Below are 24300 nucleotides of genomic sequence, written 5' to 3'. Positions count from 1 at the left end.
CTTCCATCATTTCCATTATTCTTTCTCCATCCATCAGCTGCCTGAATTAAAAGAGGCTTTTGTGATATTGGGCACATTTTCCAGGTCCTTGGAGGACAAGTGGATATTTTTCATATTCTCCTGATGCAGATGCAGGTGCACAAGTCCTTTGTTTACAGTCTCACCACTACCCACCTCAGGAAGGGTTTTGTTGTGGTGAGGAGTTATTGCCCAGAAAAGCACAGCTGGATGTCACAAATTATTCTGTAAAATAAACTGGGAAGAGATGAAGATTCTCAGGCCTGACTGGAAGATTGAAAAACTCCTTGAAAAAGAAATTTGCCAGAGTGAGAGGTTTAGAATCACAAAAACACTGAGGTTGAAAGAGACCTTTGAGACCATCGAGTGAAATGGTTAATCCAACACCATATCCAGCACTAAACCCTGTCCCAAGTGCCACATCCACATGTCTTTTGAACACTTCCAGAGATGATGGCTCCACCACAGCCCTGGGCAGCCTGGTCCAATGCCTGACCATCCTCTCAGAGAAGAAATTTTTCAGAATATCCAATTTAGACTTCCTATGATGTAACTTGAAGCCATTTCCTCTCATCCTGTCTCTTCTTACCTGGGAGAAGAGACTTGACTCTCACCTTACTACAACCTTTCAGGTACTTTATTACATGCTAGGAAATTAAACCTATTTGATTGGCATTTCTTTGAAATCAGTATGTTCAGAATGCTCAGAAAACAGAGGCTGTAGGAAAATATGTTTGGAAGGAGCTGTTTTTCCAATGAAGAGATGATAAAGAGATAAAGTTGGGTTCCTAAGTTACACTACTGAACAAATGTTACTTGATCAGACACTTTTTTCCCAGAGAAAATTTGCTATTCTCAAAAGCTGTCTCAAATGTTATGTATCCTCTCAATGACTTGGGTTCTGGAGTTTTCTCTCCCCCCACCACCTTTTAATTAGCTAATGTTCAGATTATGTTACTCCTTCCTCCCAGTCTGAATGTGATTAATTTGAAAATGCAGCTTAATTTTCCCTTGGACACACCAGCCACAGCCATTACACTGAGCAGAGTGTGTTTGAGCCCAGAGGATTTGTTAGCATTGAGCCAGAATGGAGGGAGGGATGTTCCTGATACCTCCAGGGTCACCTCTGGTCCAGGAGATTATTGGAGCCCAGGCTTATACATCTGGAGGACCAAAGTCTCTTGTTAAATCCTTTCTGTTGTCTGGAGGAGGAAAAAAAAAAGGAAAAAACCCAACCAGGCAGTCTTCCTCCCTCCTTTCCTGGTCTTCCTGGTAATTTTCCCCTTAGACAAAAATGATGCTCAACTGTTTTGAAGGGGTGTTTTCCATGCACATGGACCTGAGACCCTTGAAGGACTGGCACAGGGGCTGGCACCATCATTTTCTTGTCTAGTCTTTATCCCTTCCAACTTTTTCACTTATTAAATGACTGATCCTTCCACCATCCATGCAGCCATGAATATACAGTTCCCAATTTCCACACAAAATGTGACTTTGAACAGAGTTAAATCCATCTCTGGGTTGCTGGCACCCAAGGCCTCCCTGTCCTGAAGGTGGGGTTGGTATCATTGCCTCTGCAGTTTTCCACTGGCCTGGAAAGTAATAATTTTGAATTACTCCAAAATTACTTCCCACCCACTTTCCCTGATTGTGGCAATTACACAGCTGAGATGTTTTTTAGTCTTAAATTTGCTATATAGCTGGAGAGGGAAAAAAATACCCAGGGGTTCACAGATGATCAGATACTGAAAATCACTGCTGAAGAAACACGCAGAAGGAAACAAGAAAATTGGCAAACTGCTTTCTTGAGTTTTCTATGCTCATTCCTGATAAAAATTCAACATGGGCAGCATTACTTCTGGTTTCCAAGGCCAGGCTACTTAGGAAATTCTAGGCCTCTAAATGCCTTTTCCAAAAGGAAATGGCTTCTAGCTGTTCCATGGGCGGCTCAGGTGGGATTTCAGGGAGAAGTTCTGCCTTGAAAAGGTGGCCAGGCACTGGAAGGGGCTGCCAGGGAAGGGATGGAGTCCCCATCCCTGGAAGTGTTCAGGAAACAACTGGACATGGCACTCTGTGCTATGGTTTGGTTGACAAGGGGGTGTTTGGTCAAAGACTGGGATTGATCTTGGATGTCTTTTCCTAATTAAAAATTATATGAATCTTTACAATCCTTTTCTGATCATCAGCAATCTCAAATCCATAAAACACTCCCCTCTCCTGCTGTTTTCATTCTCTACCACATTGACTTTTATACTGTGCAGGAAAAGTACAAAGCACAAAGAAAGAGGGTGTGGGGCTGTCAGAGCTTCACCTTGACCCTCTATCCCTTCCCTAACACTGAATTATCCATGTGCTGAAGTGCTGCTTGCAGCTTCTGTGCTTCTCTTCCCAGACAGAGAGAGCAGAACACAAACCCAGCTCTGGCTGCCTGAGGGCACTGCAGGGCTCTGTGCTGAACCATCTCCCAGGCACTCAGGGTAATAATTATTATTTCACCAACACTTTGTTTGTTATTCAGGAATCCCCAGGCTGTTTTGCTTCCCCCATAGAGCCAATTCCCACTCATATTGCAAATTTCTGCCTAGGATTTCTGAGGAGATGCTCTGAAGTGCTTCAAATGAGAATGATCGCTGGCAATTTTACTGGGAGACAATTCCATGCAATCTAAATGATTGTGCTAAACCAGCCTGCTTGCCTGTCATGATTTGGAAAGCTGTTTAAAAAAAAAAAAAAAAAAAGACCTGAAAGAGATGCCCACAAAAATTGCAGCTCTAAGGCTTATACTGGTTATCACCAATGCTGACTTTTCTGATTGGTTTTTTTCCTAGATTTCCAATCCTTGTTCATTCAGAGCATTTCATTATGGCCCTAAAGTGTAAAACAGCAGAATTGATACAATGATGATTTTTATTGCTCTTTAAAAGAGCTGGAAATGAATAAAAGGAACATTCAGAGGCTCAGTAACTGGGTTGTGTTTGAGTAGCTCGTAGCTGAAAACTGGCTCCATGGTTCGTGGAAATATCTTTCAGCAGAGCAGATCCTTCAGAATCATCTAGGATAGTCACAAATATATAGAAAACCAACTTTAACTTTAGTCTCTCCATGCTGATGGCAAAGCCTTAGTTAAATGTGGGTGACCCTCGGCTGAAATGTCCTGGGAAAACATCTGGAAAAATGCATCCAGGGATTGTGACGTGTGTCAGCATCTGCTTCCAAGAGATGGAGGAAAAACACCCTGGAGTTCAGAGTTGTGTTGTTGGTGTTTTCCAGGGGAGACCAGCACCATGATTGCCATTTTTAAATGGGGAAACTGAGGAAGAGAAGGAGAAATGAGATCACACCATCACTGTCACAGCTTCAGTTCAGGTTTTCTATTCACCAACACAGCTATCCCTTAGAAAAAAGAACCTCAGCTTAATTCTTAATGTATTTGCAGGATGTATATTTATTGCTTTAAAAAAAATCACATGGAGAAGTTGTTTTGAGAGATGAAATGGTGCTATAGCAATTTTGCAATATGTAAATTCCTGCTGCCTGTAGATCTAATGGTATTAAGTCTGCACGTACTTGGTGAAAAGCCAAGGATGTCATGGGAGACATCTGAGGGATGTACTTTATCTTTGGCTGTAAAAGCACTTAAAATCAGCATGAGCAATGTGTATTATTACAGGAATTATTGACCTTATTTGCACTGGGTGGATGTACATATGGAAGAGGAGGCTGTAGTGATAGTCCTTCCACATTTATAAATGTAAACATTTATACTGCAGACATCTTCACTTGGTGGAATAAACTCATATTTTTACTTTCAGCAGAGATGAGCTATTTTAAGAATCTCTTCACGAAGAGAAAATGGGTTGAATCCCAGACTTGTATCTTTGCCAACATTGCTAAACCTTTCATTCACCACTTGTAAGGATGGGGTAAGTTTGCTCCTGAGGGTTGTGAGACACGCAGTTACCATGGAATCATAGAAACACAGAATGGTTTGGGTTAGAAGGCACCTGAAAAAATATTTAGTCCTACCATGGGCAGGGACACCTTCCACCATCCCAAGCTGCTCCAAGCCCTGCCCAGCCTGGACTTGGATGGATCCAGGGATCCAGTGGCAGCCACAGCTTCTCCGGGCAACCTGTGCCAGGGCCTCCCCACCTCCCAGGGAACAATTTATTCCTAATATCCCATCTAAATCTACCCTGTTTCAGTTTAAAATCATTCCACTTTATCACTATCTGCCCATGTAAAAAATCTGATTAAATGACAAAAGCAGCATCTTCAAAGCAGCAGCACAGGTGGGGAGAAGCCAGAGGAATGAAAAAGAGAAATGCAAACGACTGCAATTGGATGAAGTGCAAAGATCAGAGTTGATCTGAGAAAGGATGCTGCAACCTTTGTACAAGAGTTTAGACTCAATTGGGTAGGAGAGGAATTAGATTTAAAGGCAGCCATTAAATGAATTAGTGGTATGCTGATGGGATAAAATAAAAAGACAAAAAATTGTTTGTTTTGGGCATAGGCAGATCTGACTCTTACTAATCTTGCTAGTGCAGGGGGGGAAAACCCACAACTCATAAACCACCAATTTTTAGGATGAGGATGTGTTATATTCACCTTCTGTTGTGTCAGCATCTTAGAATCAGACAGTGCTTTGATTGAACAGAGAGCAGAAACAAAGCTGGTATTTAAAATAAGCAATATGTGAGGAACTGTTAATTTCAAATGTAAAATATGTGCAGAGTTACAGTGAATTCTGAGACAGTCTTGCTGTGACAAAAATACAAAAGAAGTTCTATTAAACCCGTTGAATTTATTCACTGTTTATTGTAAGGCTATGCAAAGCAAGTATAAATGATTAATAGAAATGGAAGTGAGACAGTTCCAAGATAAAAGAAAGTGCTAAAGAATCATTTTTGGGGAGCTTTTCCCTGAAGTGACACTGCACCCTGTCTTTCTGCCACGTGAAATATGAGGGCTTTTGTTCTGCATGACTTTGATTTTTGTAATTAACTCAGTCTCTGATTTGCTTTCTGTAACAGGTATTTCTCTGTGTAACTCTAATAATGATCCTTGTTCCTGTTGAAGAACTGCCAAAATCAGGTTATCTACCACCTGCTAAAAAAAACAAGAAACTCAGAAAGTGAAGTGATAAATTTCAAATTTCAGAATAGAGTGGAAATCCAGATCCAAATAAGAAGAGGGTGGTGGTTTTGTTTATTTGCCTGTTTGAATATTATTAATTACCTGAAAAAAATAGGATGAATGGATTTTCTTTTTCACATTTTTAGAATATAGGATATTATTGAGAATATTTTGAGAATATTCATAAGATCCTATATTCATCAGATCCTTTTCTTGTCTAGTCCCATCTTCTCTTTGCCCAGAAAAGGTAAATTAGATGAAAAAGTAAGCATCTCACATCTAGGGTAATATATTTTGTTATTTTTGCCTTGACCTTTAGCAATTGCAGACTGATTAAAGCTGTCAAGTTGAAACACACCCTACTAAATTTATTTCAATATTACTAATGTTTCCTCTGGATAATCTTGACTTAAAAAAAAAAAATTCCAATTCCTTTGGCTTTAAACTGTACTCTTGCTCTGTCATTTTTTATGGAAATATGTTCCATCACTGAAAATTGTCTCATGAAGTATTTTCCTTTGTCAGGGTTAAGTTCCACACCTTCATATTCATCTGGCATCAGAAGCCATTACAATTCATTCATTTATTGAAGTCAGTGATTTATTTTTGAATAAAGCACCTCTCCTTTAAGTGGCAAACAGACTTGTTTTGGAGACATCCATAGTGGGATTCCCCTCACCCACCTTCAGATGTTGACAACACAGGTTCCTTTAAAGCCAGTGGAGAGAAACATCCCTTTTAGGATATGATTTTTCTCGTTTATTTTGCATGCCTGCCTTAGGTTGATGCAATTCCTGCTCTAGTGTCTGGTGACTATAAAGGACATTTCTGTGGCTAGGAAGGAAACAAAGATTAGCTCAGCTGCAGGCACCTCCACTGCAGATATATCCAAACTTTGATTAGGTGAAACCCTTAGATAGTACAAACATTTCTCTTTCTCTGGTACTTTACTGCAGTGGTTACTTTTCCCACTTCTTTAAGAAGATTCTTCTTCTTAAGATTTTTTATTTCTGAAATGTATTTGCTTGACCCTTGTTTCCTAACTTTGGCTTTTGCTTTTCTCTTCTAGGTTTGACAGAGACAAAGGAGAAAGTGTTCTCCTGTTGTGAATATTTTATCTAATGTCATGTTTTTGTTATGTTCATGTTAGAGGAAATGAAGACAGAAATTTTGGATGAACCTGCCTATGGTTGTTTGCAGAGAATTTTGTGGCTGCCCCATCCCTGGAAGTGTCCAAGCCCAGGCTGGACAGGGCTTGGAGCAACCTGGGATAATGGAAGGTGTCTGACCATGACAGGAGGTGGAACTGGATGATCTTTAATGTCCTTTCAAACCCCAAACATTCAGTAATTCTGTGATTTTCAGGCTCAGAGAATGGAAGGGAGGCCTCAGTCTCCTGCAGGAGGTCAGATTTTATATCAGTGCAAAGGGTTTTGTGCAGCATGGGAACAGCAGAAGAGATTTCTACAAGAGAAGGAAAATGATTTTTAGCTTTGTCATATTCTATTTGAGAAAACTGGCTTTCAGCCAAGTGCAGGGGAAGAAAATTTGCACAGAAAATAAAAAAATACAGGGAAAAAGCAGGGGAAAAAAAAAGAACATATCTGAATGCAATTAACAGTTACACTCCAGTGACAAAGCATCTTCCTTATTTTGGAGTCTGGCTTACTAAATGATGATAAACTACCAGCAGCAGCAGACACAGCTACTCCCTTTGTGTAAGCACAAGTACGAGATATTTTGTAATGGCTAAAGCTGCATTTTTGAACCCTTACTTATCTTGGAAGTTGCTATTTTACATATAAATTCCATATGCATGCAACACCCAGGACCCAAGGCAACATATTAAGAAAAAAAAAATGTAATAAAAGGAGTAAGAAATTGAGACAATGAAGTTCTGAGAGAAATATGAAACAAAGAAATTTTTCTCTCCAGATAAAAGATGATTCCCTCATTCCACATAAAGAATTGCAGCAGATAAAACAGCAGAGGCATCAGTTCCTCAAGAGAAAACTCCATGAGTTGCATTTGCAAATGTAGCCGTTCCTTCCATTTAAACCTCTTCATGATGGCTTGGCTAACCCAGACTTGATGCTCAGGCCAGTCACAGACCTTTGAGAGTCATTTGCTTCCATTTGAAGGAAAAGAGGTTTTTTTTGGTCTTCTGTAGCCGAAATTTTTTCCACTTGTCCTCCTTCAGCAGTGGAGAATCTCCCTCCAAAGCATTTCATGAAAGAAGAGAAGACCAGATGTAAAACTGAAGGTGTTTTGAGAATCAAAGACCTTGAGCTGTTGGATAATCCTCACCTCACCAGGCATGCAGCAAGGAATGAACTCAAGACATCCTGTCAGAGAAATTAAAAAAAGAACACTTGACTGCAGGGTTAAGGGAGCAATCTGTCTGTGCCTGCAGATAAAGGAAGGCAGAACTGTCCCAAGTGGCAAAACCAGTTCATAAATCAAGAGAGTTCAGATGGGGAGCACGACCTTTGAATTCAGCCACAAGTTGGTCATTAGTAATTTTAGTAGGAACTGTCTAAGGAGGATGCACTGCATCTTCCAGCTGCTGTAGACAAGCCTGAGGACCCTTTAATTCTGGTTGCAATGCATTATATACTTTTCTTTGCTAAGCATCTTAATACATAAGAATCAATCTATTCCTTTATTTTTACCTATAGCCTATCATAACTACTATAATCACCATATTCATGTTACTATTCTCCAGTCACTAAAAGTTAGTACATTACAGTTTAAGCTAGAAGTTGTTTTTCAGTTTTCTTGCAGTGTAAAATTCTGAGACCTTTTTTCTACTTGCAACATCAGCAGTCTTGTTTGCCTGTGTATTTTTTTTTGCTTGGTAAAAAGATTTTATTTGAGGTGTGTTTATCCTTTGCTCTAAGCCATAAAAACTCTTCTAACTCACATACCCTTTGCCTTTTTAGTTATCCAGTAAGACTGGCTCAGCAATTCTTTTCTTCTATATCAAAACTTGCTTCCATCTTTATTCCTTCTTCAGATTCTACATTCAAAATTTTTTCTGCCAAGCATCCATATCTGTGAGACTTTCTTGTCAAACTTTCATCCTTCCCAACAAGCTGCTGAAAAAGGTGACTGGAAGATGAGGGAAGGTGTGTGTGAGTTGGAGGTGGGAGCTGGAGAGATCAGTGATCTCTTCCTCAAATCTGCTTCTTTAGTGTCTTTATCATGCTTTCATTAGGGAGAAATTGTCTTGGTCAGGACTTGGGCCACAAACCCTCAGAGATCAATGTGCAGCACAAAAATTCTCAGGTGGAATCCCCTTCAATCATCTTCAAGCTTTGAAAGTGAGTATTTTATTGGATGGCTTTTTAAGAAGGATTTAATAGATTGTGATAGACATCGACACTTTTTGGATAGATTAATGCACCTGCAAGGAGACTTCTGCTCATCAGTCACACTCAGATAAATGTGCAGGAATGTCTGAATGCTTGGTGGAAGGATTTTTCCATGCTGGTTGGCAAGCAGGAACCACAGACAACTTTCAGCCTTCCAGAACATTTATTTCTTCAAAAATTTCTAGTTTAAGCTCCTTATCTCACTACAATCAATATCCATATCTCACTACAATCAATATCCATCTTTCTAAGAACTGATCAGGAGTACTGCTTAGGCCTGTATTTGTTTCTTTTCTTTAGAAACAATCACAAATTCTCATTAAACACAAAAGATTTATGTATATTGAACTTCTTTATAGTTGTAGGTGAGAATTCAGAGTAATCAATCAATCCTTTTGAAGATCACTCATTATTAATATCTGGATTGTCAGATAAGGCATAGATTTACGTTTCTTGTTATTTTAATGCTGTTTTTTCCAATTCTTTCTACATAGTGTCAAAACACTTTGGTTGAGAAATAAATCTATGAAGTAAAACTTTTAGAGAAAAAAAAGGTTTTGAAATTCTGTTCTGAGAAATAAAAAAACAATATGTTTGTAAATGTGGGACTTTTTAAATTAAATATGTTTGGGAATTTGGAAATATCTCTGATCAAATCACTGACTTTGTTGCTATTTAAGGCCAATTTAAGCCTCTCATTTTGCTATTTCACCACTCCTCCTTCAACCACAACAAACAGCCCCTAGCAAACAAAACAAGGCAAGAAAAAAAGAAGATAACAATATTTCACTGGAAATTTCAATTTTCTCTTTCAAACCTTCTGCTGACCCTTAGGGGGACATAAGTGACAGCTCAGAGCTTGTCCCTTAGAGCTTCTCAGCACTTTGTTGTGCTTTCCATTCCTGGCCAGTGCTGCCAACACCCAGACCATCTTCTCCTCTGTGTTCCTACAGAAAAGTGGTAGAACCACCATTCCTAGAATTGTCCAAAAATCATGTGTACTGGCAATTGAGAACATGGTGTTGAGTTGGTAACTGTGATTGGTGATTTTGAAGGTCTTTTCCTACCTTAATGACTCCATGATTCCTAGAAAACTCCAGGCAGAAAACTTCACTCAGTGGTGATTGTTTGTCCTTGGATGTGAATGGTTGGAGAATTGGACTTCCAGGAACAAAGCAGCTGAAGAGAAAGCAGTGGGCTGGCTCTCACCTCAGCTGTGGGAGTAGCTGGTGTCTGCCATTTGGAACTTGAATATCACTTCAGATATGACAACAGGATGTTCACAGGCTCCCCATGACAAAATCCAGAGCCCCAGCCTGGGATTAAAGTGCAGTTTGAACATCAGACTCCTTCCACACTCCCGTGGAACTGGAAGTTCTCATCATCAGCTTTATTTTCTGTCAGATGTAAAGAACCTTTTTGTGCTCTTTGAGACTCTGCATGTCTTTTCCTCCTGATAAAGAGGTGCTGTCAGATAACAATATGCAATTCCTTCAGTGAGTGCCAAGTATGTAAACACAGTGTGAACATTGTTGGTCTCCCTTCCAGTTGCAGTTTTATCCAGGTTTTGGAAGGAGAGAAATTCCCAGATGTTTCTGAAATCCCCTGATGGTCACAGGATGGCTCCATCCTCAGAAACAGAGGACAAAGAACACAGAAATCCCTCAAAAATTCATCCATGTAAACATCTAAAGTGTGGTAAGACGAATCTTGGCCACATAGCAATAGAGGATTTATAAGCAGAACTGAAAGAATTCTGCAGCTTTTGGCTCAGATCTAAACAGAAATTTATATAATAAATTACATAACAAATATTTAACAGTATATTAATAAAATATACTCCTGTAAATTACATATTTATCTGACAGTCAAGTGAAGTCCTTGGTGAATTGGAAGTCCTTTGGAATGGAAAAATGGGAAACTTGCAAGTATTTTTTTTAAAAGGTAGAAAAGAGGACCTTGGGAACTCCTCACCTGCCAGCCTCACCTCTGTGCCTGGGAGGATCACGGAACAGATCCTCCTGGAAGCTGTGCTGAGGCTCCTGGAGAACAGGGAAGTGATTCAGGACAGCTTTGCCAAAGGCACATCCTGCCTGACCAGCCCAGTGTCCTTCCCTGATGGGGTGACTCCATCAGTGGACAAGGGGAGGGCTGCAGACATAATTTATCTGTAATTCTGTAAAGCCTTTTGGCACATCTCCCCAACACCCTTCTCAGAAAATAGAAAGAGGTGGAATTGATGGGTGGATAAGGAATTGATCACATCCAGAGGGTTGTGGTCAGTGGTTCAATGCTCTAATGGCCATCAGAGGTGTCCCCCAGTGGTTTTATTGAGGTCAGCACTGATGAAAATCTTCATTAATGACACAGACAGTGACACTGAGCACAACCCCAGCTAATTTGCAGCTGGCACCAAACTGAGGCTGCAGTGACCTTCCTGAAGGATGGGGCCATGTAGGGGGACCTGGACAAGCTCCAGAATCACAGAATTCACAGAATCACTGGGTTGGAAAAGACTTTCAAGATGATCAAGTCAACCCATACGTGACCCACATGGACATCATGAGGTCCAACAAGGCCAAGTGTAAGATCCTGCAGGTGTTTGAGGCAACCCCTGGTATCAATACAGGCTGGAGAATGGATTGGGAGCAGCCCTGTGGAGAAGGACTTGGGGTTGCTGGTGGGTGACAAGGTGTGACAACACAAAATGTAAGAATGTCTGCTCTGAGTTAGATCAGAAATCAGCAAGTCTAGCAAGGTTCTGTGGATAATATGTGCAAAGGGCAATAATTAACATAGAACTGCCCTAAATTATCTCCCAGAATTTACTGAAGAGTGATTCAGAAACTTTCTGAGCCAGAAGTGGTCTCATGATGTTCAATTGCCTTTAGGGACGTTTTCTCCATGAAGTAGCTTTGGATTTTTGGAAGCTTATAATGTCTGTCAGGTTGTGTCACATTTTTAGTTTAAGGCTTTTTTGTTGCTTTGAACCAGGCCTCCCTGATTTTCTTCTTTTCTGGCACTTTTCTATCCTTGCACTAGGAAGGACAGTGGATGCCTTTTCCCTTATTTACCTTCTCAACACCATTTTTATATGTTCACACCATTTTCTGTCTCAGTCGTCTCCATTGAAAGTTGAAGGCTCCTAATCCAGAACAATTCCACAGGTATAATTCCACAATTATGACCTTCTGTTATGCCTTGTTCATCACTACTTTGCCTGCTTTTACTCTCTCAGAGGAACTCACACACATTCTCTTCTGCTGACTCCCTTCAGTGGGGATGGAACTTCCATTGGAAGGATGATTCACACAATATAATTTCTTTAAACAGCTGATCATGAATCACAAGGGGTTGTCAAAGGGCATCTGTAGCTTATTTACCTGAGAAGAGGAAAGAACAAATTCTGTCTTCCTGCCAAGCTGGAGCTCCAGAAAGAGGAGGGAGGTCAGGTAGGGAAAAGAACTCTGAATTTATTGGTGACTGTACTCTTGACTTCAAGAGCAGTGGGATACTGGAGGCTTGCACCTGAACTATTCCCTCTTTCAGTATATTTTTGTGGAACTAAAACATTCCTAGAGGAGATGCATGATTGGATACAGGAATCAAGGGTTTTGTTTCAAATAAGTTCTTTCTGAGCGCATTGAGTTCAAGACCCTCACATCCATCCAGCTGGGATGAAATTTCCAGCACTCAGCTCTCACTGGTGGCTGCTCTGACACCTTCCAGCATCCTGAGGTGCACTGTGGGATAAGCTCTGTGGGATAAGCAACTTTATATTTGCTAAAAGGTAAAAGTGGTCACACAAGAGGATACCTGCTACTTGTCAGGTTCAGGGTTTGAGGCACTGCCTTTTAATACAGTCTTTGTCTACCCACCAGGAACGTCCCAGGGGACCACAGCAGGTGAGGGCTTTAGGATACTGCAATCCCTTGGCTGTGGACACAGTTCTAGGAGCAGAAATGTCTTCAAACAGTGCAGCTCGTTTACATGGCTAAACAGAGAACAAGTGACTGCACAGTCTGTGTAATCCTCCCAGCAGATCTCGTTCATCCTCAGGAACCAGGAAATGTCTCTTTCTGACTGTTGGGAATCTTCTGATGACTGCACTGTCTGCATAATCCTCCCAGCAGATCTTGTCCTCAGGAACCAGGAAATGTCTCTTTCTGACTGTTGGGAATCTTCTGCTTGGTGGGAAGTGACTGAAGAATAGCAGGACAGAGGGTCCCACCTGTCACGAGGTATTTTTCAACCTCACACTGCACAAGAGAATTTTACTTTCCTCTGGGTCTCCTTTGGATGCCCAGCACAGCTTGGCCATCACAGCAGAGGATCTGCAGGCCAGCCAGGCCTGGCAGGAGGATCTCAGCGAGGGTGGGAATCTGTGGCACTGTCTGGGGGCAGTTCTTGTCCAGCAGAGCAGAACAGGCCACGTGGGTGAGCCTCAACTTTCCAGACTTGTCAAACCTGATAGCGAAAGAGGGATCATCTCAGTAACCCTTAGAGGTCTAGAGGGGAGAGAAACGGGCACATCTACGACACAGCTCCTTAGAGCTGCTTCCAGTATCTCCTTGGGCTGGGATGGATGGATGCAGATGGATGGAGGATGGATGGATGCATGGATGGATGGATGGATGCATGGATGGATGGATGATGGATGGATGGATGGATGGATGGATGGATGGATGGATGTCGAGGCCATCAGTAGGAACTCACACTTTGCCCTCAGGAAGCCTCCTCCTGCCCCCCTCAGTGCCTCAGACCAGCCAAAAATGGTTATTGTGCTTTACACACACTTAAATAATAAAGACCTATTTAATAGACTGCTCAGGAGGATAACAATAAAACATCACTTGCCTGAGAGTGGCTTAATTGTTTTTCTACTCATAAAAATGGACTTCTTTGGGGAACAAAGTTCTTGGACAGCCTCTCCTCACTACTTCAGTAGGAAACCTGATACTAAAATCAGCTGAGATCATCCAAGGCAATCCAACTGCTGCTGGATATGGGCCACTAGATGATTCTCTTGGCCCACTGCCCTTCTCCTGGGAAAGATAGGGAGCAGATGTTGGATCAGCACATAATAATTGAACACCTGGGAGTCTTCTTCCCTGCTTAGCAAGCTAAGGCAGCATCTCACTGCGGGGCTTTTGAGGCAGGACTGCCATAAATTCTGGACATTTTGAGAGAACACAGATAGGGTTTTGTTTTTGTCTTCTTGTGGGTTTTTTTGAGCAGAGGAAGAGATTGTTTAAGTCTGAAGAATGAACACAGATGACTTTTTGTGGGAAGAACAAACATTTTGCTGTGAAGTTTTTCCTGTCTTGTATCATGTAATGCCCCCATCATTATGGAGTGCATGCTCAGGAATTTGGCCAGTGACAGTGAGCTGGTGGTGTGGTGGACATGTAGGAGGGAAGGGATGGCCCCATAGGGGCCTGGACAGGCTGGAGAGGTGGGACTGTGCAAACCTTGTGGAGGGCAACAAGACCAAGTGCAGGGTGCTGCACTGGGGTTGGGGCACTCCCAAGCATGAAAACAAAAGGTTGGGCAGGGAATGGATTGAAAGCAGCCCTGAGAAGACCTGAAAAGTGTTGAGAGGCTGGACAGGACCGAGCACTGAGCACTCCCAGAACAGAAAGTCAGTCGTGCCCTGGCTGCATCAAAAGAAGGGTGGGCAGCAAGTCGAGGGAGGTGATTCTGTCCCTCCACGCTGCTCTGGAGAATCCCCACCTGGAGTGCTGGTTCCAGTCTGGGATCTCCAACATATGGAGGACGTGGACCTGTTGGAGAGAGTCCAGGGGAGCACACAAATTTGATCTAAGGGCTGGAGCCCCTCTGCTCTGGAAACAGGCTGGGAGAGCTGGAGGTGTTCATCTGGAGAAGAGATGGATCCAGGGAGAGCTCAGAGCCCCTTCCAGGGCCTAAAGGGGCTCCAGGAGAGCTGGAGAGGGACTTTGAAACAACTGGAGTGACAGGACAAAGGGAATGGCTTCAAACTGAAAGAGGACAGGGTTAGAGGGGATATTGGGAAGAAATTTTTTACTATGGGGGTGATGAGGGCCTGGCACAGGTTTCCCAGAGAAGCTGTGGCTGCCCCTGGATACCTGGAAGTGTCCAAGGCCAGGCTGGATGGGGCTTGGAGCAACCTGGGATAGTGGAAGGTGTCCCTGCCCATGGCAGGAGGGCACAACAGGATGATTTCTATGGTCTCTTCCAGCATAAATAATTCTATTATTCTAATCTTTAATTTATTTTCTTTGGGAGATGTGACAAGAGAAGACAGCAGACCTACAGGAAAATCTACAAAGAAAAGCTTTGTTAGTTCTAGTTGATTCTTTAGCCTGTTCCATGGTGCTGGAACAAAACCAGAGCTGAGTGCATTCACAGCGTGTCTGTACAAGGTTTTCTCCAGAGGAGGCATCTGTGCAGCCATGGGGCTGTGGCTGTGCCAAGGCACTGCAGCAGGGCTGGCTGGGCTGCTGATCTGCCGTGGGGCTGTGCCCCACATGGGCAAAGAGCCACAGGGACAGTACAGCAACTGGGACAGGGCTTTTCATGCTGGACAGGTCATGGATTTAGTTGATTTTATGACAAAATTGCCTTTTTTTTCCTCTCCTTTGTTTAAAGTAAGTAGAGTGTTGATTTTCTTAACTTTTACAGAGATGGAGTAACTGAGAGGTGTTTTAAAGATTTTATTCTATTTTCACTCTCAATGAATAGTGAGACACAAGAGATGTAAAACTCAATGCCATTCTATCATTAGTTGACTTATTTCTTGGTTACAATACCTTATAAATGTTTTTCAGCCTCTTAGCTTTTGCTACACGATGCTGCTATTACTTCTAAACACCTATTATTTATATTTTTCCCCATGCAGCCCTTCTACAATGCATCTTTCACAGCTCTAATTCTCTAAAATATCTGGTCTTTTTACAAAGTCATATTTTGAAACTTGTTGAAACTTATTTCTAGTTCAATCTCTCTCTCAAAAATGTCATCTCTATTCCATAGTCTTCCTAAGTCAACACCTTATCTCAGCGTTTACATACAGATGTACAACACTGTGTGAACTTTCTGTCAAGTTTTAAAAACTCTTTACAAATCCATTTCTCACAAGGGTGAAGGCAAGGAGGATTTGAAATTAATTTACATGCTATGGGAAATAGAGGATGGGAGATGCAGAAAGTGAAGGGGAAGGGGTAAAAACCTGGAGAAAAGGAGGCTCAGGAGAAACCTTATCAGTCTCAAAAACTCGCTGAAAGAAGGTTGTAGCCAGGTGGAGATTGATCCCTTCTCCTTGGCAACCAGCCCCTGGACAGGAGGAAAAGGCCTCAAGCTGTGCCAGGGCAGGTTCAGGTTAGACATCAGAAAGAATTTTTTCACTGAAAGGATGGTCAAGCACTGGAATGGGCTGCCCAGAGGAGGGAAGGACTCTCCTTCCCTGGAGGTGTCCAAGGAATGACTGATGTGGCACTCAGTGATGTTTGGTTGACAAGGGAGTGTTTGGTCAGAGGTTGGCATCAATGATCTTGAGGTCTTTTCAACTCCAGTGATTCTGTGATCCTATGGAAAGACAAGCAGAGGAAAGGGCTTCCACACTGGAAAAGCCTAGGAATACAGGTGTCATGGAATTTCAGGGTAATTAGAAGAACCTCATTAGCAGGCAGCTGCTCTTCCAGCACATCTCACAGGATTTGGGTAAGGATGTGGGCATTCAGTGCCTCAGATTCTCGACATGGATCTGTGGGGCCTGAGGGCAGAAAATCAGCATGGGGCCAAGTGTCTCCATGGGATATCCTAGCAGAGGACTCCTCTGGGCCTGCTGTGGCTGCTCAGGCTCCTTTAGTGGTCATTTTCCAGGTCTAGAGAGCCTCCTCTCCAGCACTATGCAGCACAGAGCAGTGTTTGGATGCTCTTGTGCAGGGGACAGGAGCCACCCTGCTGTTCTGCAGGTACTGGACACGGAACCACAGAATTCCCAGAATGACCAGGTTGGAAGAGACATCTTCAAGACCATGGAGTCCAATCCAGCCCCAACACCTCAACTCAACCCTGGCACCCAGTGCCACATGCAGGCTTTGTTAAACACACCCAGGGATGGGGACTGCACCACCTCCCCGGGCAGCCATTCCAGAATTTTATCATGCTTTCTGTGAAAAACTTTTCCTAATATCCAACCTGTATTTCTCTTGACTCAGCTTGAGGCTGGACACCCCTTCCCCTCTCTCCATCCCTCCCTACAGCTCCCCTCCAGTAATTTTCCAGCAATAGGTGCCACTCCTGCACGGCTGTTCCAGGGCTCCCGTGGCTCTGTGGCACTGCAGGACAGTGCAGGTGCTGCTGTTCTGTGCTGTCATTTCCCTCTCTAGGTATGTATCTCCTGTGGGAGACGAAAGAATCCTCTCTCCAAGCTCAGAGGGCTCAGCCCAGGCACAGCCCACCAGCCCATCTGCACACACCATCAGCAAAATGGTGCTTCCAGCTGAAATTCCTGCTCTGCTCCCACTCAGTTCCCCTCCCTGACAACTCCAGCTACTTTATCGCTTCTCTTTGCAATCCACTCTGCAGGTCCGGGAGAAATTGGCTCCTTTCATCCTCCCTCGCACAGCCCCCTCTCCCTCCCAGCAGCGATGCCATCCTCCCTCCCACCGCCGTGTGCTGCTGACCCTGTCACAGTAATGAAATAAGAAATAAAAATTTCTGGGACAGCAGAAACGGGGCTAAGGCGACAGGGAGAAGGCAGATTTGGGGTACGTGGGAAAAGGAAAGAAAAAAAGGGAGAAAGGGTGTTCGATTCGGGAAATTTGATTTGAATAAATCCCTCCTCCCGCTCCTCCTCATTGGTTTCTTTTTCTCCTCCATATTAATGAGAGCAGCCAAGGAGAAGCTATTGGTTCCATATCGCTTTCCCTTTGCTCAGGCACTCGAGGGAGGAGGTGTTTGCATTTCTCCGCAGGACCAGCTCGCTTTGCAGAGCATTGTCTGGGTATGAGAGTCACACACAGGCACAGGAGAGCATCTCAGCCCGGCACAGCATCTCAGCCAGCCCGAGCACCCCTCTCATCCCCCGCCCCGCCCCGAGCACCGACACCCCTTTAAAAAAAAAAGAAAACAAAAAATAGAGAGGGGGGAAAAAGTTTTAAAATATCCCACCTCTCTTCTTGCTTTTATTTTGTTGTTTGGGTTTGTTAGGGTTTTTTGGTTTTTTTTTTGGCTTTTTTGTTTCTGATTTAGCGATGGCAAATTCCTTCACGGCCAGGAGCTGGCCTATCCCCTGAGCAAAGGCAGCCTGGACATGACCGGCAGGCGAGGGAGGAGGAATTTGGATTCCCTTCGGAGGCGCCGACCCCTCCCGCGGCCGGGGGCAGCGCGGGCGCTCGGAGCCAGCGCGGGCAGCGGGGCCGGCCCGCTCCCCGCGGCCACGGAGCCCGCCCGCGGGCATGCGGCACCGCCAGCGCCGGGACGGAGCCCTGCTGCAATGGTGAGTCCTTCCCCGGCCTCCCCCGGCTCCTCCCGGGGCTGCCCCGTGCCCCGAGCCCGGGGATGGCACAGCCGCAGCCGGCTGCGAGTGACATTGATCGCTGGTTTAGCGGCTCGTCCCTCCGCGTCCTGGGCACGCTTCTTCGGGGGGGAATTGCATGCGGGCTCCCTGCCTTCGGCAGGCTCGGAGGATGCGTCCTCCAGACGGATTTGGTTCTCTGCAAACAAATCAATCTCCCTTTCGCTGGCGGTGACAGGTCGAGGCGCTCGGTATGGCAATCACGTCTGGTTTTAACACAATATGGCTGGTAAATAAAACCTGATTGCTAACAGCCCCGCCGCTGCTGCCGGCGTTTCCGAGCCCACGGCTCCCGATGCAGCTCTGCATCCTCACCTGCCGCAGAAACTCTGATTCACCCTCCGAGCAGCGCAGCGGGACTTGCTTGTTTTCGCTGTGGGGTAGCAGGGAGAAACTGCGGTTCGTGTGCCTTTGACCTCTGCTCGTGTGCTCTGGGCACTTCTTATCAGTGTTTGAACAGCTGGCTCTAATAATACCATCTGCATGCCCAGCACATCTTCAGTCAGGGGGATGGCACGCAGGACAGGCTCTTTCCCGCTGTGCTCTGAATTTAGGATGTGAAGCGTTCAGGTATGTGTTGGAATCTGAGGAGTTTGCAGCCAGGGAGGGAACGAGAATGTGATAATGCAGCTTGCTGTGCAGAACTGGAAAATGCATGGGGGGGAAAAAAAAGGGAGATTTGATTAGTGGCACGCTGGTGTTTATGGTTACATGATCATCCCACTTACACAGCAGCAGATCTGGAAGAACTCCCTGGAAGTCAGTGGATTTCTTCTGCGTCTGATCTGCAGGTAAACAGAATCTGGCCTTTAGCTTGAAGGATGTATTGGAGTAGCACTGGAGGTAGCTGTAATAAGGAGAAAATCTTAACTAAAGTGAATAAGGCAGCAAAGTGATGTGATTCTTTCTCAGGGAATTATCAATTACCATCCGTCTGGTGCATGTTAATTACAGTGCGAGTGGTGGACTGGTACAGCAATATGTAACTGAAGCAGCATATTGGATTTTTTAATTTCATCTGCTGGAGTCAAAAAAACAACAAATGGGTTTGCACTTGCTGTTATTTGGGTACACAGCCTCCTCACTCCTCTGCCCAGCCTATGCAGCACTGGTCAGGTACAGCAGGGAAATGCTTCCATGGCTAATCCAAGGGAATGTTTGATTACTGGAGGTTTATGATAGCAGGGAGGCAAACTCGTGAAAGTGCTCCTGGTGTAGCTGCAGAGAAAGAACGTGTTATACAAGCATCTCTCTTTGGCTAATGCCAAACACCCTGGAGCTGGCTTGGAAGAAGCTGTCCTGTAGGTTGGGTAAGGCAACATTGGAATTTGGTGAATAATTAAGGAATGCTGGTCAGGGCAATAAGGGGAGTTGGATTAGAGTTGATGTGTTTGCTTGTGTGTGGGTTGTGGTCTTCCTGTTTTATTCCCACCTGTTTCCATGTGCTCTGGGCCAGGGTTGCTGCTTTGCTGTCATTCAGGACAGCTCCAATTGATCTTATTTTGTCCAGGGCATTTATCTCATGATTTCCGCTGTTTTGTTCTCTCCAACCAAAGGCGTGTGAATGGCTGGGAGGATAACCACAGCCTCCAAGGTCACGAGGAGGGGGCTTTTTGTGGGATAAATACACTTATTTCTCTTTAAACAGGCTTTGTGCTCGCTCCTCGGCTTTAGCTTTTCCATCATCCATGGGGGTCCCTGCAGGAAAACCAGAGGGCTCCTTCTTCCTCACTGTGGGTTTAGGAATTCTGCTGCTGGGGCTCTTTCCTCGCTGTGGGTTTAGGAATTCTGCTGCTGGGGCTCTTTCCTCACTGTGGGTTTAGGAATTCTGCTGCTGGGGCTCTTTCCTCACAGTGGGTTTAGGAATTCTGCTGCTGGGGCTCTTTCCTCGCTGTGGGTTTAGGAATTCTGCTGCTGGCACGGTGCTGCCCAGACCTGCTGCTGGTGTTGGTGAGGCTCACAAACAGGGAGGCAGGAGCTCTGTTGTAGGATGCTACCAGGGAGAGAGAAACTGAGATTTCTGAGCTTGTGGGCTGCACTGCTGAGCACATTCAGACCTTTGTTCATCACATCTCTCCTCCTTTGGCTGACTGAGACAGCATCCTGGAGATATTTTTTTCCTGGGGTTGAGTTCCATATGTGCCTGTGCCTTTGCTAAGTTGAGCCCCGTGTCCCTGAGCTGATTCATTCCAATGTAGCAGATTTTGTTTGCCTTTCCTGCCTTCTGAGCACACTTAGTACAAACAGTCTAATTCCTAAATTAGCTCAGATTATCTTTTAATGAAAGCAGAGTATCTGAGTTAAGAAGCACTGAGAAAAAAAGTGAACTCAGGGCAGAATCATGCTGCAGCTCATGCCTGGTGGAGAAACCTGCAGAAATATCAGTTAGACCTGATTTAACAGAGAAATTGCTTATTTGCCACTGCTCCCAGGAGAGAAAAACTGATCTGAGGATGTGGAAGTCAGTGGAGATGCTCAATTTTATTTCACCCCTTTCCTTGGCCCAGAGAGTGCAGCCGCAGTCTTTAAGTCAAGCAGGGGAATTTTTTTGTTGGCTTGTGTCTGCTTGTTTCCATTTCCTCTGCTCCTGTCACATCCAGCCAATCCCATACCATCTGTGCTTCGGCACACACTGCAGTCAACAGGATTTTGGAGTGAATTTTCCACATCAGGACAGAAGTGGAACAGCTCTGCTGAAAGGGATATAAATGCAGCAGTGAGGAAATCTCTCTTTTTTTGCTATCCACAACTTGAAAGTCATCTTTGCTGACAGTGTCTGGTCAGGGTGAGCTGTGGCACCGCTGAAAGAGGCTGCTCAGAGTATCCCTGAGGAGACTTTCCCAGTTCCCTTGGTGCTGAACTTGTTCTGTTCTTAGGGAATGCTTTGCATACAGAAAGGTGTTTGGTAGTTTTCCACAGCACTAACAAGTTCTAGAATTCCTGTGTCTGTTGTGGCTGCTGAAACGCTGTTTGGATTGTAATTGAGTGGGCACAAATATATGGGGAAAAAAGGGGGATTTTTTTTCTTTTTTTCAGAAGCTTCATGGCAGAATGTCCACCCCTCACCCCATTGCTTTGCTGGTGTTTTATCCTCTGACCACCTTTTGCTCTCTCAATTTATTATGGGTCTCCTTAGGCTTTCACTTTTAGCTGCACAAGGCAAAGTAGGAATGAGTATAAAACTCGCTGGGTTGTTCGAGCCTTGTTTATGTAACTCACTGCAGCTCAGTGATTGTGTTCCCCTGCAAGCTCATCTCCAGAGTAGCCAGATTAATAATTTCAGGGCTGAACTTCTTAGGACAAGCGAAACCATTCCATATCCTAAAGAAAAGGTGGGAGCATCACCACACAGAGGATTTAAAGCCAGAGTGGCTGTTGTGCTGAGAAATATTTCCTCAGAAGGGAAAATACACAGAAATACGCAGCTGCAGGGACTCTTGTTTGCTGCTCTGTTAAATACAGATCCTTCAGTTTATCTGCCCTGGAGACACCCTGACTGTCTCATCCCTGCTCATTCAGGTGTCATATCTTACTCCTTGATAGAGAGCTACAATCTGAAACTACATTGATCTGACTGCCATAGTTTTGGGGTTTTTTTTAAAGTTTTTAAAGATGGAAAAACCTCTGCTTAATGTTACTGTTAAAAAAACCCAAACTAAAACTAGCACCAAAATACCCAACAAATAACTCAATAATTCTAGTTTTTGTTAATGTAATTCATAATTCACTCTAAAACTGAGAGAAAAGGGGATGAGTATGTATATGGTCAAATTCTTCTTAATAATAATTATGGCAACAGCAATAATAATAATAATTTATTTTGTAACACATTGGGAGTACTGATGTCTAAGAGCTCCTTACTGAACATACATTAAACATCTGCCAGGTCTGTTTTCAGGTTTGTCCATTCAGTTTGAGGCATTTCACAAGAAATGTGCCTCAGTCACAGTGGCTTTTGCATTAGAGATGCTTGGGTCAGGATTGCTCAGGAGCTGCAAATGGAAGGATAATTATGCCCTGTTATCTATGATTTGTTGCTTTGCTAAATGTATCTGAGGGTTAGGGCAGGAAAAGATGTTTTAATCTGTGTGGCGGGTTAATAGCCTGGATTTTTTATTTTTATTCATTTGTGGCTCAGAATCAGGCAAATTTTGCTACTTTCTCTCACTGCAAGGGACAGTGCATTGTCCAGTCTGACTCTGTGAGGATTCTTAAGGGAAAAAAAAATGTGTTGAATGGAAATGTGACTGAATTAAGCAGATGCATCATTAGGTCCATCTCTCAGGGGTGGAGGATATATAAATTCCCTCATTCTCAAGAAGAAACTTGTCCCCAAAGGATCCCCCGGCAAAACTATTGCTCATTTAATGTGCAAGGAAGGCTTTCTCACTCGGAAGTGTTTGGCTGCCTGGATGATGCTCATCTACTCTCTGAAAGCATCTGAAAACTAAATGTTCACATCCAAGACAATCACCCTAATTCTCTGTGTGAGGGATGAGCAGAGTGGTTCATGCCATCCTGGAGGGGGCAGGTGAATCAGCCCGTGGAGGTTCCTGCAGCAGCTGACTCAGACACACATCCACACTCAGCCTGATGGAGCCTTCCGTGGTATCTCAGAGGCATCCCCAGGAGTGAAATGCCTTTTTTCCCATCTTTCTTTGAAGGGGAAGGCTGGTGATGTTTTGCTAGCTCACAAATTTTGATCGCTGGCAAGTTTTATGGAAAGCCCAAGTTTTACGGAAAGCCCAAGACTGCTGTGGTGGACTCCACATCTTCCTCACCCACATCTTCCCTTTATTCCATGAAGAGCAGACACAGCTGCTGGAGAATTCATGCCACATGTCCCAAACAATATCCTACCTAGTTTTGGTGGTTTTTTAAAAATTATTCATTGATTTTTGAGAATCTGATAGGCTTCCTTGGTGTATCAACACTTTCTTCCTTTGTCCAGTTACTCAGAGGGATTTGCCAGCTGAAGCTGGGATGTGATTTTGTGGTTACACCAGCACAGGGACACATCTAGGACAGTGACATGATTTTCTGCAGGCACACACAAGCTGGCTCTGCCTGTTCCCTGAGCCAGGCAGGAGATGTGAAAGCTCCAGATTCATCTGCTCTACCCTGGGTGGGAATGGCTGCACTGGAAGTTGCACAGAGCTGGAGATGAATGCTGACCAGACCTCATTAGCTCGGGGTTGGCACCTTGTGAAATACATTTTGACCAGCTTGGAGCCCTTGTGCTCAGAACTAGGTGACCTAAAAGGCATCTTTTTGCCATGTATCAATAGCTCACTGCTTTTTTATTCTAATGCTTTCACCCTCTGTCCTAAGCCAACAAAGTCCACTGATAAATAGATTTAACTAACATCTTCCTCCTTCACTGTTGCCTTTAAAATTATTTACTGAAAATGAAATAATGCAGAAAATAAAAACATGAACCTCGCAGAACACATTGATGCATAGACTGGAGGTAAAGTTGTAGCAGTAAGGGGTACATTTCTCCACAGCAGAAATAAATTATATATATTTGGAAAGGGAGTTTAAAATAGCTAAGATATCTTTAACTCTGAATTCCTTTTCCTGGAATGGGAAGACTTTATTAAATCACAACATTTCTGTTTCTGCTCTTACTGTCACTGTTTTGAAGTAGGTTTAGAGAAGGTGCTTTTTATTTCTATCAAAAACATAAAATGACAGTCATGGTCAAAAGTAAAAAACATTTCCTTCTAAAACAAAATATTTGTATTAATGACATTTTACATGCAACTGCATTCTTAAGTTGATGCAATTAGTACCAAAAGCCAAATATGAGCTTGGGCTTAATTTGCATCTAAGATTTTGGACACACAACAGAACTTTCTCTTGGCCTAGAAACAAATTCTAGAAAGAAGCCAGCACAAGTTAAAGTTAGTGAAGTTACTCATTTCCTGTGTTTTAGAGAGCTGGATCTTTGGATTCTTTCCAGGAGTTTTGTGCTCTAGCTTAAAATGCAGAGGAGATGAGAGAGCATCCGAAATACCGCAGATGCTTGAGCTCCTCATGACTAAGGCTGGGAATGTGTCACAGCTGTCACTGCAGCCTTGGATGGCACAAGCCACGCTCATTCATTGGGGTTTCGTGGCTTTTGACAGCCTGGATGGGGTTTTTGTGCTGCTGAATGGGTTTGTGAGCCGAGATGATTACGTACAGTGGGCGAACAGCTGGAAC

The 24300-nt window shown here is 43.8% G+C and overlaps 1 protein-coding gene across 11 annotated transcripts in view; it reads left to right on the top strand.

Annotated features, from left to right (window-relative positions):
• Positions 1 to 17449: 17449 nt before the first annotated feature.
• Positions 17450 to 24300, top strand: part of ADCYAP1R1 (ADCYAP receptor type I) — a 146155-nt gene continuing 139304 nt past the window's right edge. For 9 of the 11 annotated variants that reach the window (XM_039726627.1, XM_039726626.1, XM_039726624.1 and 6 more), the window contains exon 1: positions 17482 to 18015. The gene's annotated coding sequence lies outside the window, so the exon portion shown is untranslated. Of the gene's footprint in view, positions 18016 to 18421; positions 18664 to 24300 lie in introns of those variants that run through there. The other 2 variants (XM_039726617.1, XM_039726618.1) reach the window with 2 other exon arrangements.

This window comes from Passer montanus, unplaced genomic scaffold, assembly GCF_014805655.1.
Source record: "Passer montanus isolate IOZ18808 unplaced genomic scaffold, ASM1480565v1 scaffold59, whole genome shotgun sequence".
Lineage (NCBI taxonomy): Eukaryota > Metazoa > Chordata > Aves > Passeriformes > Passeridae > Passer > Passer montanus.
The sequence above is the reverse complement of the archived record's forward strand: the minus strand, read 5'-3'. Positions and strand labels throughout refer to the sequence as shown.